The sequence below is a fragment of the Phyllobates terribilis genome, unplaced genomic scaffold (genome assembly GCF_046119375.1).
Source record: "Phyllobates terribilis strain yellow unplaced genomic scaffold, ASM4611937v1 Scaffold_12__6_contigs__length_324123572, whole genome shotgun sequence".
NCBI lineage: Eukaryota > Metazoa > Chordata > Amphibia > Anura > Dendrobatidae > Phyllobates > Phyllobates terribilis.
In genome coordinates, this window is record NW_027362772.1 from 8,985,730 (window position 1) to 8,998,620 (window position 12,891).

At 47.1% G+C, this 12,891-nt stretch overlaps 2 protein-coding genes across 2 annotated transcripts in view; one reads left to right on the top strand and one right to left on the bottom strand.

The window, feature by feature from the left end:
- LOC141171880 (uncharacterized) overlaps window positions 1-9,561 on the bottom strand; it is a 40,074-nt gene extending 30,513 nt beyond the window's left edge. Inside the window, exon 1 of the mRNA XM_073655518.1 lies at window positions 9,469-9,561. The gene's annotated coding sequence lies outside the window, so the exon portion shown is untranslated. The remainder of the gene's footprint in view (window positions 1-9,468) is intronic.
- The window catches only part of LOC141171872 (uncharacterized), a 400,751-nt gene that overhangs the window by 248,292 nt on the left and 139,568 nt on the right, over window positions 1-12,891 (top strand). The gene's annotated exons all lie outside the window — the stretch shown is intronic.

The window sequence follows — 12,891 nt, forward strand, 5'->3', positions numbered from 1 at the left end:
GTCCGTCGCAGTGCCCCAGTACCAGATGCCCAGTCGGCACTACTTCTCAAAGAAAGGTGTGCCTGCGCTCCACCAGCATGTCGCACACAACATCACCGCTTCTTTGAGAAACTCTGTGTGTGACAGGGTGCATTTCACCACAAACACTTGGACGAGTAGGCATGGACAGGGGCGTTACATGTCGCTGACTGGGCACTAGGTAACTATGGTGACAGCAGGACAAGGGGCTGCTGTCCAAGTCTTGCCGTCCCCACGAGTTGTGCGTCAATCCTCTTTATGTCAAAGTTCCTCCACTGCTTCTGCCTCCTCAACCTCCTCTCGGTCTTCCACCTGCACCCAAAGCCTGTCTGGTCATGCCACAAGCTTTCTAACTGCGCAGAAGGGATCCTGCACACCTCCTTACTATGCTGGCAGTAGAGCTCAACGTCATCAGGCGGTTTTTACTTTGAAATGTCTGGGAAATGTGAGTCACACAGCTGAGGAGTTGTGGTCAGCTCTGGAGAACCAATTTCATGAATGGTTGTCTCCACTGGACCTGAAACCAGGGAAGGCCGTGTGCGACAATGCTGCAAACCTGGGTGCGGCCCTTCGCCGGGGCAATGTCACACACGTGCCTTGTATGGCTCACGTGTTGAACCTGGTTGTCCAGCAATTTTTAGCCCACTATCCCGGACTAGATGGCCTTCTGCAGAGGGCACGGTCGCTGTGTGCTCACTTCCGCCGTTCGCATCCCGCAGCTCAGCGACTTACATCTCTACAGAAGTCGTTGGGCCTGCCACTTCACCGGCTAAAATGCGATGTGCCTACCCGGTGGAATTCAACTCTGCACATGTTGCAGCGACTGTGGCAGCACCGACAAGCCCTGGTGCAATACGTTCTGACGTATAGCCTGGGCCAACGAGATCCAGAGGTGGGGCAAATCACGCTGGAGGAGTGGTCTCAGATCGGGGACCTATGCACCCTTCTGCACAGTTTTGAAATGGCGACGAAGATGTTTAGTGCTGACGATGACATTATCAGCATGACTATTCCGGTGATTTACATGCTGGAGCACATGTTAAACAGAATTCGGAGTCAGGTGGTGGCACAAGAGGAGGTGGAGGAAGTAGAGGAGGAGGAGTTGTATGCGGAAGGGCTAACATCTGCAAGGTCCAGACGGTCGGCAGCACCAAGGCGGCAGGCATGTGAGGGTGGGGGAGATGGTTTTACCAGGGCGCATGGTAGCAGCCAAACTAGTGAGGAAGGTGCAGGAGCCCAGGAAGAAGTGGAGGACGAACTGATGGAAGACTCATCAGATGAGGGAGACCTTGATCACATTTCTGTTGTGCGAGGTTGGGGGGAGAGGACAGAGGAAGGAAGCATGATTGTTACCTCGCCACCAACACAACAGGGACTTGGTGCTCCTGGATGCGCAACACACATGAGTGCCTTCTTGCTGCACTACCTGCAACATGACCCTCGAATTGTGAGAATTAGAAATAATCCTGACTACTGGGTTGCCACACTGTTAGATCCCCGGTACAAAAGTAAATTTGCAGAAATTATTCCTGCCATAGAAAGGGATGCACGCATGCAGGAGTATCAGCAGAGACTGGTGCAGAATCTTACATGTGCTTTTCCACAAAACACCAGTGGTGCACGTAGTGAATCTCACAGTTCCAACTTGCCAACCGTGGGACCGTCAAGTGTTCAGCACTCAAACCGTAACAGAACCACAGTATCTGCTGGTAACATCAATTTTGCGGAATCATTTCACCACTTTTTTAGCCCATCCTTTGCAAGGCCACAGGAGACAAGAAGTCTGACACATAGTCAACGCCTAGAGACGATGGTACAGGAGTATCTCCATGTAAACATTGAAGCCATGACTGTGTCACTGGACCCTTGCTCTTTTTGGGCTTCCAATCTGGATAAATGGCCGGAGCTAGCCACTTACGCCTTGGAGATCTTGTCATGCCCCGCAGTCAGCGTTCTGTTTGAACGTGTGTTCAGCGCTGCTGGTGGTGTGCTGACAGATAAGCGCACGCGGCTCTCCACTGATAATGTAGACAGACTCACGTTCATAAAGATGAACAAATCATGGATCCGAAACGACTTTTCTACCCCTGTGTCATCCTGGGGAGAGTAAAAGCTTGATGATTGGTTAAAATCACCCTACCAACCGTTTTAAGCTTTCAAATTACTAATCATGTTTATCTGTATCTTGACTGGAAAATAATTTGGGATTTGTAGCAGTGTGCAGCACTGATTCTATTAGGCCATCTATAATAAGCTCCACCAGATTTAAAATTACTAATCATGTTTATCTGTATCTTGACTGGAAAATAATTTGGGCTTTGTAGCAGTGTGCAGCACTGATCCTATTAGGCCAACTATACTAAGCTTCACCAGATTTAAAATTAATAATAATTTTTAGCTGCATCTAGCCCGGAAAATAATTTTGGGGCTCCGAGATGCGCAAGACACATAAGTGCCTTCTTGCTGCACTACCTGCAACATGACCCTCATATTGTCAGAATTCGAAGTAATCATGACTACTGGGTTGCCACACTCTTAGATCCCCCAAACTTTTCGATCAACCTTTTCATTTTAATAAAGACCAAAAAAATTGTCATTTTTGAAATTATAAGCATTAGCAGGTTATTAGAAACTGAAATCAAACAGTTTTCAAGTCAAAACTTTATTCTAGGTGATGTTACATTTTCACATAGGACCCCTTGTTCGAAAGGAGCCCCTGAACTCTCTCGTCCATTGAATTTGTCAGGTTTTGGATGGTTTCTGCTTCAATTGTTTTGCATGAGGACAGAATACCCTCCCAGAGCTGTTGCTTAGATGTGAACTGCCTCCCGCCATCATAGACACTCCTTTTGATGATGCTCCAGAGGTTCTGAATGGGGTAGAGGACAGGGGAGCATGGGGGTCACACCATAAGTTTGTCCCCTTTTATTCCCATATCAGCCAGAGATGCAGATGTTTTATGTGCAGCATGAGATGGTGCATTATCATGCAAAAAAATGATCTTGCTGTGAAATACACGGTTCTTCTTCTTGAACCATGGCAGGAAGTGCTGTTTGAGAAAATCCACATACATTATGGAGTTCATCTTTAGCGCCTTCAGGGATCCTAAAGGGGCCGACAATCTCTCTCCCCATGATTCCAGCCCAAAACATTACTCCACCTCCTCCTTGTTGGCGCTGTAGCCGTGTTTGCGTGGGGTGTCCATCAACCAGCCATCCTCCACTCCATCCATCTGGACCATCGAGCGCTGCACGGCACTCATCCGTGAACAAAACAGTTTTGAAATCAGTCTTCATGTAATGTTTGGCCCACTGGAGCCGTTTCTGCTTGTGTGAAGTGGATAGAGGAGGTCGACAGGATGGCGTATGCACAGCTGCAAACCTCTGAAGGACCCTGCATCTTGTTGTTCGGGGGACGTTGGAGGCACCAGCAGCTTCAAAAACTTGTCTGCTGCTATGACAAGGTTTTTTTCCGATGCTCTTTTAACCTGACGTAATTGCCTGTAGGAAAGAGTCCTCAATTTGCCCTTATCAGTACGCACACGTGTGTACTGTGAATCAGCTACATACTTCTTGATTGCCAAGACACTTCATCCTGATCATCGCACAATGTTGATTGTAGTCATGCTTTGACCTAAACACTCCACAATTTGTTGCTTCTCAGCAGCCGACACATCCTTTTTCTTTCCCATTTTGGCAGAAAATGTAGGCTGCTTAATAATGTGAGACAGCCTTCTTAAGTAGTCTTGCCTTTCATTGGACACACCTGCCAAACTAATTAGCACAGGTGTCTGCAATTGCTTACAGTGATATAAAGAGCCCTGACACACATCACCATCAATGAGTTTAACTGACAAACAAACAAATTCTTCCCTTATCACTCCTAAACACTTTTTGCATAATAATTTGGAACACAGTGTACATGTGCTTTTCCACAAAACACCAGTGGTTCACGTAGTGAATCTTACAGTTCTAACTTGCCAACTGTGGTCTGTATGGAGTTGTTCAATAAAGGGCCCAAAATTAAGATAACATAGATGGGAGAGGTCTCTATGAATAGGAATTCCTAAGTATTTGATACCCTGTGAGGGCCAGGCAAAGGGAAAGTTGGACTGGATGGAATCCTATATGGATTTGGGGAGGGAGACATCGAGGGCCTCAGACTTCGCTGCATTGATTTTAAAATTTGACCATGTAACAAAGTGATCTATTTCAGCCATAACAGCATGGATGGATATATGTGATTGAGCGATATATACTAGGACATCATCAGCAAATAGAGAGCACTTGTACTCGGTGCTTCCCACCTCAATCCACCTAATATTGGGGTTATGGCGAATTGATGAGAGCAGGTGCTCCGTCACTAGGATGTATAAGAGAGGGGACAGAGGACATCCCTGCCTTGTCCCATTGGTGATTGTGAAAGGTGATGAAAATGTTCTGATGTACCCCCTGGGCCTTGGGACACCCGGAGCCGGACCCTTTTTGGTGGATGCTGGTGGTTGTAGTCTTCGTGGCGGCGACCCGGTTCCGTGGCTCAGGGTGGTCAAACCAGTGGCGGAACCATTTATGTGGTTTTGATGTTTAAATGTCCGACTACGCCACCCGTGGATTGCGGTCAGAGTGAACCGCCGCTGCAGGGCAGACCGCTGAGGCTGGTGTTGTGGGTGCAGCAGAGCGTAGCATAGCTCCCCACGGGAGGAGTATAGCCTCAGGGCAGTGTATGCGGAGGATGGGGGTGATGGTGCAGGGCAGCAGCAGTAACGACACGGAGTCAGTGATGCAGTCCAGGGCCTTTACTCACAGTTCTTATTATCCAGACCACGTCTGCAGGTAACGGCTGCCCACGTCGTACTGTGCTCACCAGATGAGGGGCTCAGACAACTCCCAGATAGCTTTGGAGCGCTTCACAGGACCCCCTTTGTGTGTCCTTTGTCTGGCCTTTCTTACCAAAGCTTCTGTCCGGCTGCCTCGGGCCTCCTCTTGGTAAACTTGGCGCCAGTTTCCCTGACCCTATGTGGTGCCTTCCTAGCGGGTGTAGCGAGGGGCTGCGCCACATAAAATGTCACAGCCTCCGGTTTCTAGCTGAGGGTCGTTTCCTGCCTCCACTAGTTTCGGGGACCGGTCTCCCCCTTTGGCCTGACCCCTCCACGCAGGTGGATTTGGGCGTGCGGTGGCGACTCGCCCGTCCGCACCCCTGGGATCCCTTCATTCCTCGTTCCTGGAGCCTTCTCCGCTCCTCTTCCTTCCTTCTCCCTCTTCCAGGCCTGGGCCTCTGTTACTAGGCCCGCCTCCGGAGCAGAGCTCATGCAGAGCCCCTGCTCCCTGCCACTTCTGCTCAGACTTCTCTGCACTGAACTAAGATGGTGCCCACCTTTTATACTCCCTTTTCAATGCACCCAGGAACTGCTTCCTCCCTGCTCCTGCACTACAGGGTTCCCCTTCCTCAGTGTTCCCTCCCCCCACTCCAGCCAGGGACAGGGACTGTCGTGCCCATCTCAGAGGCATATTGGTCGCCCTGCCCCACGGCAATGTGGTGTAATGCATGCAGGTGTCGGGTCCTGATCCACACTCTATCCTTACCTGAGAGTGAGATATCACACCTCTGGGTGAGGTGCAATACCTCTGTAGCAACCGAGCCCTCAGGGTGCTACAGTTCCATTTATCTTCAGCCTAGGTGACGTATTGTGATACAGGGCCGTGATTTTGGCTATAAAAGGGTCCCCTAGACCCCTACCCCAAGCTTTTTAAGAGAATCATATATGGCGTGCCAGGAGACTCTATGGAATGCTTTCTCATCATCCAACGAGAGTATCTAATTACAAATTTTTAACTGCATCTAGCCCAGGAAATACTTTGTGCCTAGTAGCAGTGTCTGCTAGTCAGCGGATTATCCCGGCTGTTAAGCAAGCTACACCACCTGTAGTTTGGACACTTAATTTTTTCAAAGGAAATGCTTCGGGACCACGGGATACTCAGTGAAGAGCATCAGGAGGCACCCCAAGGCATAGGGGCTGGGACTAGCAGTAGGATGCCTTGCGGTGGACAGCCAAGCTCGATCCTTATAAAAGCTTTTTAACTGCAGCAGCTTTAGTGGACGCTACTGGAGCTGGAATTACGCGGCTGCTGGCATGAGACTTGCCCTCCAATAGATCCTTGTAAATGGATTTAAAGTGTATTCATTCAAATTAGAGAGACAATTTAAATTAAAAAGCTTAGAGCTGCCTCCACCACAGGGGGGCTCGCTCGACCCACCAGCGGACAGGCACCAGTATTGGGAGAGGGGGGCTGGCCGTCAGGGTTCACCGCGGCTCTAGCACAAACCCGGCGACACGGAGGTGGCACGGGCAGGAGCGGACTGAACATGTCGGCTTCTCACTTTGTGGATTTTAGAAGGGCATGACATGCCTATATCTGTGTCTCCCCCTCCTTTTACTCCTCCACCTCTTTTCTTTTCGCATGACTATATGTACTTGTCACCTTTCCATGTGTTAGTTGTGTCTTCTGAGCAGTTTGTCAGCTTTTGGACACCTTTGAAGGTGTTTTCTATGTGTTTCTATGTGTTTTTGTTTGCCTGCCATTGGTTTTAACGGTGTTCGAAGGTGTTCGACGAACAGTTCGACGAACAGTTCGGCGAACACACGGGTGTTCGACGAACCGAACCGAACTCGAACACTACGGGGGTGGCTCAACACTAGATGTAACCTAGTCCTCAAAAGGACTGCAATCACAACTATTTCCTACTCCCAAGCTATCTGTAGATTTGTGCGAAAATTGGCTTGAAATTAACACTCAAAGTATAGCGCACACAGCAACAGCGGTGCCGTCTAACACGCAGCTGCAGCAGTGAGAAAATGGTGGCGACGTGGAAAATGGCTGGGTCTTATAGGGCAAGGACATGTGACATACACTGCCAATGACACATGCCCTTGCTTGTGTGAAAAAAACTTCACTCCGTGTGTGCGCTGCTGATAGGCTGACAGACTGCACCACCCCACTGTAAATGCGGGAAAGAGAAAAAAAAATGGAGATCCTCATTATTTCTGCAGAGATCCATCCCCTGCCCCTCCCCCGCCCCGCTGTACACTCAAACTGCGTATTAACATTAATTTTCAGCATTACTGAGAAAAAATCCAGTTATGATTTTGGTGCACGAACAGTTATCGAACATAACCTCGAACAGCCGAATTTTTTTAAAATCGTTCGTGTTCGCCGAACGGCTCGAACACCGCCCAAAACAGCTCGAATTTGAGATTGGCGAACAGTTGGAGTCGAACACCGCTCATCTCTAATAAGCAGTAACAAATCCATGTGGCGATTACTACATTTTCCCATTCATGAAAGACATGAATGTCATCCGACTGTGGTTCATCTCAGCGTCCATCTTAAAAATGGACAATGAGTTTATTTCACTACCAATAATTTAGAAAAAAAAGAGCGGCTCGACCACCTAATACAACATTAACAGCTTACTTTCTCCTGTATCAAGCAGATCCATTCGCAAGGACTTTGTTATATTCAGACGTTCCAAAATATTATACATGGAATAAATTGAGAAAAGTATTTTGCAAGAGGAAACAAAGTGCATGGGTCCAAGGATGGGACGGATGTTCTAGTGATGCTATTATACGCGTGTATACAGTTCAGCTAAGCAATGCAGAGTGTTACTACCTACGTGTATTGCGTCACACTGTCCGTGGGCCAACGTCTTTCACAGATTTAAATACAGTTGATGGTGAGCTGTGTCAAACTTACAGGTAGGCATCCCAAAAGATGGTCAACACTGGGACATGACATTGCAGAAAATGTCCCTCACTCGCTTTCTACTTCAACTTCGAAACCTGTTTGCTATAATAATTACAACCTGTGCACCTTCCAATCCTTGTGCTCTTTGGGAAAAATACAAATAATAGCTTAGCGAAGATATTCTTAGAGTGCACAGGAGAGTTAATCCAGACTTAGACTTTAATTTCACTGCCAACATATTCCTCTTGACGCTAGAATAAAGGTGCATATGTATCAATAGTAAAACTCTAATAGAATTAGGTTTACTAGCACCAGTTCGACCAGCCTTTGATGTTAGGGGCTGAGATATTCTGCGAAATAAAAGATATGATTTGGAAAGGTTGAAAGAATTTGTCACATTAAATAAGCCTCTTTTGGTTGATTACCAAAGATCGGCGTATTTGGCAATTACGGGTCAGATTTCAATTGTTAATGGGAGACTGTTTTTCCTTGATGCACCAGGAGGTAGCGGTAAAACATTCGTAATTAATTTGCTGCTCATAGAAATTCGCTCAAACAATAATATTGCGCTGGCCATTGCCTCTTCTGGGATTGCGGCCACTCTTTTAGATGGAGGGTGTACAGCTCATTCAGCACTAGGATTGCCCTTGAATCTAGCGCTCTCTGAAACTCCCATGTGTAATATAACTAAGGGCTCAGGGAAAGCTAAAGAATTACAGACTTGCAAATTAATTGTCTGTGATGAATCTACCATGGCGCACAAGAAAGCTGTCGAGGCCCTCGAACGCACCATGAAAGAGCTGCAGGGATCCAATCGCTTAATGCGGGGAATTGTACTTTTTACAGGTGACTTCTGCCAAACGTTACCTGTTCTTAAGGGAGTAACACCAATAGATGAGCTGAATGTCTGTTTAAAATCTTCTCATCTATAGAGAGCGGAGACATATGCAAAACCTACGAGAAACAAAATGATCATAAACCCTGCTGTAACGAAATAAGTAAAAAAGCAAAAGTGCATTTAAATAACATAGGGTTCTTATTAAACATGGTTTTCGATCAAAAAAGCATAACAGCGATCCCACCATGGCAAGGAGACCCTTTTCAGGATGGAGATTTACTCAGAAGCTACTAATAAGCAGGTTCACTTGATGGGAAATACAACTGCGGACAAATTTACACCCCACCTACTAGGTCTCAGAAATGACAGGTTCCCTATAAATTCCACTACCGGCTTCATTTCCTTCCCGGAAGACTTTTGTAAAATGGCATCCTCAGTACTGGAGATTATTGACCGAGTTTTCCCTGATATTTGTAGCAATTTTATCAACTATCAGTGACTTTGTGAACGCGCAAATCCTAGGGCCTAAAAACGATAGTGTCAGCTCCATAAATCTACAAATACAGAAGAGACGCCCGGTCCAGGGACCACATACATGTCCATTGATTCAGTCATGGATAGTGAACGAGCCGTAATGTGCCCATTGGAGTCTCCTGGATGTCACCACATAGGCTCACTATAGAAATAGGAGCTCCGATAACGACCCAACAAAAGGCAATGGAAAGTATTATGTCCTAAAGAAACTGCAGAGAAATAATCATCTCTAATTCTGTGTTTCCAGGATTATTCTTGTGGGAATTGGCTGCGATATCCCCTGTGCAAAATATATCTCATATTAATGAGCCAGTAATGGGGGTCTCCACATACCTCCACCTGCAGAGCCGCCACCACATATATGGCTGTTGTGTGCACACAGGAGCTGTGATGAGGTCACAGGAGGGGAGGAGTCAGGGGTCACATGATCAGGGGCCTCAGTGGATGCAGGACTCTGCTGTGCTGGTTGTCATGGTGCTGGATGAGCTGAAGTTTATGTGTGGGATCAGGAGGGGTTTACAGTGTGGATGTAGCAGAGCCGCGTGTGTACGAGGTGTACGGAGCGGAGCCGCGCGTGTACGAGGTGTACGGAGCAGAGCTGCGTGTGTACGAGGTGTACGGAGCAGAGCCGCGCGTGTACGATGTGTACGGAGCAGAGCCGCGTGTGTACGAAGTGTACGGAGCGGAGCCGCGTGTGTAGGAGGTGTACGGAGCGGAGCCGCGCGTGTACGATGTGTACGGAGCAGAGCCGCGTGTGTACGAGGTGTACGGAGCGGAGCCGCGTGTGTAGGAGGTGTACGGAGCGGAGCCGCGTGTGTAGGAGGTGTACGGAGCAGAGCCGCGTGTGTAGGAGGTGTACGGAGCGGAGCCGCGTGTGTAGGAGGTGTACGGAGCAGAGCCGCGTGTGTAGGAGGTGTACGGAGCGGAGCCGCGCGTGTACGATGTGTACGGAGCAGAGCCGCGTGTGTACGAGGTGTACGGAGCGGAGCCGCGTGTGTAGGAGGTGTACGGAGCGGAGCCGCGTGTGTAGGAGGTGTACGGAGCAGAGCCGCGTGTGTAGGAGGTGTACGGAGCAGAGCCGCATGTGTACGAGGTGTACGGAGCAGAGCCGCGTGTGTACGAGGTGTACGGAGCTGAGCCGCGTGTGTACAAGGTGTACGGAGCGGAGCCGCGTGTGTACGAGGTGTATGGAGCAGAGCCGTGTGTGTACGAGGTGTACGGAGCTGAGCCGCGTGTGTACGAGGTGTACGGAGCTGAGCTGCGTGTGTACGAGGTGTATATCTCATTACATTGATGATACTATGGTATAGGGAGAAACAGAGGAGGAAGTGGCCCAGCAGCTAAACGCACTGATTGAACATATGAGGAGTAAAGGATGGGAAATCAATCTCAATAAAGTGCAGGAATCTGCACAAACAGTGAAGTTCCTTTGTATCTAATGGAACAAAGGACACAGAGAAATGACACCAAAGGCTAGGCAGAAGATTCTTGACTTTGCTGTTCCTAGAGACAAAGTCCAAACACAAAAGTTCATTGGACTTTTTGGGTTTTGGAGACAGCACATTCCACACCTTGGCCAAATACTCACACCTCTTTACAAGGTAACTAGGAAAAAGTATCCCTTTGAATGGGGTGAGGAGCAACAAATGGCGTTTGAACGAGCAAAAGAAGCAGTGCAAAAGGAAGTGGATTTGTGGCCGGTGTTGGAAGATGAACCCGTGGAACTATATGTGTCAGTACAGGAACAATATGCTAATTGGAGTTTGTGGCAAAAACAGGGAAGGAACAAAGTACCCTTAGGGTTTTTGAATAGAAAATGACCTGAAGCAGCTCAGCGTTATACTTCCTTTTAATGTCAACTATTGGCATGTTACTGGGCATTAATTGATACAAAGCAATTAACAATAGGATATGAGGTAACAATCAGACCAGAGATCCCAATCATGCAGTGGATACGCAGTACTCTAAAAACCCATCACATACGGCATGCCCAGGAATTATCAGTAATAAAATGGAAATGGTATATTCAGGACCGGACAAAACCAGGAGTGAGCGGGGTTACATCATTGCATGAGAAAATAGCTAAAGTTTCTATAGGACTTAGGCAGCAAGAATTACAAAGGTCACATAAGGAATCCCCGGTAACATGGGGGGTTCCTTTTGAACTATTGAGTCCTGAACAAACAGCGAAAACATGCTTGGTTTACTGATGGGTCTGCCAGATATCAGGGTAATAATCGAGTGTGGAAAGTGGAGGGGTATCAGCCAGCAACAGGATGCTAGTTACCACTGGTGAGGGAAAGACTAGCCAATATGCAGAACTTTATGCAATCTACAGGGTCTTGAGACAGGAGTCACTGAGTGAATGTTATTTGTATACAGATTCATGGTCTGTGGCGAATGGGTTGACTACCTGGTTACCAACTTGGGCTCAGAATAATTGTAAAATATACGGCAAAGATGTGTGGGGGAAACAAATGTGGCATAAAGATATTTGGGCAATTGTGCAAATAATTAAACGTTATTTCACGTTGACGCTGATTGTGCTTCAGATAACCTGGAAAGACTCTTCAATTCAATAGCGGATGAACATCCCAAAATATCAGTTGCTGATGCCAGTGAGGAGCCGGACTCAGCTGAGAAGCTACTTGGATTGGCTCAATGGGGACACCCGAAATGTGGACATCTTGGAGAGTAAGCTACTTATCAGTGGGCACAAACCAGAGTGGTGCCCCTCAGGTTAGATGTGATCAAGGGAACAGTCCTACAGTAATAACTGTCAGAGGAGATTAATCTTTTGGTTCCACACATTCTTTAAATGATGGTGCAAAAATTTGGGTAAATCAAGCTGAGGATAAAGGTCCCCCAGAGCCTTCAGAGGTGATTGCTAGAGGGGCATACAATGCGTTAATAGTGATGAAACAAGAACAGGAGAAATGGGAACATGTTCCAGCAGACAGGTGTTATCTCAGAGGATACCAAATCTGTTCTTTCTTTTTAGTGTCCAATTCAAATTTGGAGATGGAGGCTGATCGGCGTTACAGGCATGGTCCTTTTGGTCTCTGTCACTACCAAACCATTGTATCAACAAAGAGAAGAAGTGCCAGTCAAAGAAAATGTGGCATTGTGGAAAATTAATCAGAACCTACGGAGTTACTTGACACAATTGATGAACATGAGCCATTTTTTGTATGACAAAAACTACTACCGCTGCCAATATACTAGACACTTGTATGGGAGCTATACCAACCCCCTTACAACTGTGGACACAATTGATAGGGGGGTTTGTCCAAGATGAGGAGATTGAAGAAGGAGATGTGATCCAGAATTATACATACAACCCATATTATACATGTATAAACTGTACTGGAGAGGACTCTCTTACTGAAGACATGATAACTATAAAGACTCAAGATATGGCATCTGCTGAGTTATGTTATCAAATGACTTGTAATCAAAATACCATAAGTAAATGTCAGCAAATAAAATAGAAGGTAACAAAAGGCAAAATGAAGATAATATCATGTGCGGTTCACGTTCAGATAAAAATTGCAAGAGAATGAGGGAGGGAAAAAACATAAAGTGTAACAAAGCAGTAATCTCTCCCTCACGTATACAACATGTACGATTGCCCAAGGGGTGGATGTTTTCTTATGGGAAGACCACTTTTAATTATATTCCAGGTGGGCCATGTGTTATCTCTAGATTAGCCCTAATGATGTATCCTTTGTTTCCATCCCATAAAGCTAAACGTCC